Genomic DNA, 2,675 nt, shown 5'->3' with positions numbered 1-2,675 from the left:
CCACACTCTTTCCCTGCCCTCAGCAACATCCCTGGGAGGGGTGGCTAGAGCACCACAGGGCCCCGGGGTTCTCTCCCTCAGACACAGAAGAAATCCTCTCTAAAACCCCGGGGAAAACTGCAGCAGGCAGTGACATAGGTATCCATCCCTCCCTCCCTCTGTCCCTCCTGCCCTCCTTCTGCTGGGACACCCCCCAGATCCCAAGGGCAAACAGCCAGGCCGTCTCAGGACACACTGGAGCCTTGCTCTCCCCCTCTGTCCTTTCCCCACCGTGAGCAACCCGTGCAGTCGCTGCCAGGTTTCAGGACATGTCTCCCATGGAGGGACCCCAGCAGGACTGCTCAGTTACCCGAGTGCCCTGAGCCTGCTCGGGATAATTCCCCTGGGCTGTGCCGCTCTAGTCCAGGCTGTGCCCGCACTGCCAAACAGCAGAGAGGGCAGCTCAAGCCTCAGCAGGGCTCAGGCCCAGAGGCACAGCAATTACCTCCTGTGCCTGTGCCTGGCATGGCCTCCCTTCCTGGAGCTGAGGCTGGCACGGAACCACTGCTTCCTCCGGGAAATGCTTCTTTCTCCGCAGGCTCTCCTTTCATTTCTGGAGAATGGAAAAGAGACAGCTGGATCAGATGGAAACATTCCTCACTGGGAATGGGCCATGGATCCCATCCCTCTGTGCCGGGAACCATGCGTTCAGATGTGCAGCCAAAGCCCCCGGCTGCTGAGTCCCAGGGGAAGCATGAGGCAAATGCACCCACCTTGTCCTCCCTGCAGCATTTTCTTCAGCACTTGCCTCGTCTGTTTGGATGGTTCCAGGGATATCTTGTCTCTTGTGTTTTGGATCTTCCCTATCGGAGAACCTTAGAGACAAATACTTCCATTTCCCAGGAATGCATTCCACAAAAGCAGGGCTCAACTTGTGGTGTCAGCAGGGACACACTACTCACCCCTGCTATGGGAGCTGGTCTTGTCAGCAATAACTACCAAAGGACGTATGAATCTCCTCCCTGCAGACACACCTGTAACTCAACAGCCACAGAAGCTTCTGCCATCTCTGCTGATCTGCACGGGCACCACTGAGCCGCAGGATCGGTGAGGGGATCGTGCAGGGCGAGGGCACACACGTGCATGGTTCTGTGCTGGCAGCTGCAGCGCTGCCTCCCTGGCCCAGCTTTGGGCTCTGAGCTGGCAGCTCTCCCAGGGGAAAGGCCTTGACCTACCCTCAGCATCTCCCAGAGGCTCAGTCCTGGATGTGGTGCCTTCACCAGCAGGTTCAGCTGCAAAGAAAGGCAGGACAGAAGAGCTCCTGTGGCACTGCAGGAGATCCTCAGGCTGCCCACAAGACTCAGCCCCGGGGCACAGCCCTAGGCCCGGCCCCTTCCCTCTCTGCTCTTCTCTGTGACTGCACAGAGCACACGGAAGGACACACTGGCATTGCACACGGGAGGAAGATGGACAGCTAAATGCTCCTTCCTCCCAATGACAGTGATCCTGTGGGACCCCTCAGGGATCCAGAAGGGAGCAGGGCAAGGTTTCCGGATTCTTTCAACCTTAAGTTTATGTTAAGGGAATTGGTTAATAAGTGAGCTTTTGTTGAACTGATCCTGATTATTCTCTCAGGAAAGGCAGAATGAAAACTTACCTCCAGCATCCTCCAGGAACTTCAAACCATGCTTCATGAGGACTTCCTGAAAACCCATGTCACGATTCCAGGCTAGAAGGGAGCAGAGATGAGAACCATTTCCATGATGTGCTGGGATCCCCTTCTGCCACAGGGAACTGGGCAATGCAGGGCTGTTGGGTAAGGCTGTGGGAGCCAGATGTGAATGGACATGGCCAAAGCTGCACAGGGGCCTGGGGAGCTCTGGGCTGGGTCCTGGTCACTCTCCAACCTCATTGCAGGCCGTGTGCATCCCTGGAAGGGTGGCTGGAGTAGCCCAGGGCCCGTGGGGTCTCTCTCCCTCCCACAGAGGAAACCCTCCCTAAAGCCCGGGGCAAAACCATCCCCAGCGCTTCCCAGGGAGCAGGGAGCGCTGTTCCGGGAAAGGGCAGCCAGGCTGCCGGCTCACCTGCTCGCCGCGCTTGCAGCGGAGCAGCCTGGGCAGCCCTGGCAGGCAGGGCCACGGCCAGGAGCAGCAGGAGTAGGAGGCGCAGAGCAAGGGCCATGGTGCCTTGTCCTCCGCCAGTCCCACAGCTCTTGCTGCCACCGCTGTCCCGACACCGCTGTCCCAATGTCAGCACCGCTGCTGCCACCGCCGCTGCTGCCGCAACAGTTGTGCTCAGGGACTGACTGCTGGCTCCTTGTGCTGCTGTGCAACCACGGGGCTGTGGCACCTCTGGCACCTCTGTGACCTCAGGGCCTGCTGAGAGCTCAGCCTGCTGTGACCCCGGAGCCCTGCTGTGACCTCATGGCCTCAGCTGTACCCCCAGAGTGTGCGCCTGTCTGCATGAATGGACTGCCCTGACTGTAAATGTTTTGCTTCATCAAAGGGCCATTGCTCAGCAAAACCTTTCTTTTGCCTGCTGACATTGCTGGTCAGGCTGCGTCCCTCAAGATGCTCTTGATTGTTGCAGTTCAAATTTATTTTATTGATTTCATTTTAAGTCTTGTTTAAGGGCTCTGTTGTGCCCCCGTTTTTTTCCTGAGTTGGTTCACCTGTGGGTTTTACCCTCCCTCCAAA

The 2,675-nt window shown here is 57.8% G+C and overlaps 1 long non-coding RNA gene across 1 annotated transcript; it reads right to left on the bottom strand.

Moving 5' to 3' along the window:
• Positions 1-490: 490 nt before the first annotated feature.
• Positions 491-1,718, bottom strand: LOC135307658 (uncharacterized). Its single transcript, XR_010368349.1, has 5 exons — positions 1,637-1,718; positions 1,215-1,271; positions 942-1,013; positions 753-854; positions 491-592 (listed from the first exon to the last, which is right to left on the bottom strand). It is a non-coding gene; the product is annotated as an uncharacterized LOC135307658 (long non-coding RNA).
• Between the last annotated feature and the right edge of the window lie 957 nt (positions 1,719-2,675).

This window comes from Passer domesticus, chromosome 9 (genome assembly GCF_036417665.1).
Source record: "Passer domesticus isolate bPasDom1 chromosome 9, bPasDom1.hap1, whole genome shotgun sequence".
Lineage (NCBI taxonomy): Eukaryota > Metazoa > Chordata > Aves > Passeriformes > Passeridae > Passer > Passer domesticus.
This window is presented reverse-complemented; position numbering and strand designations above follow the sequence as displayed.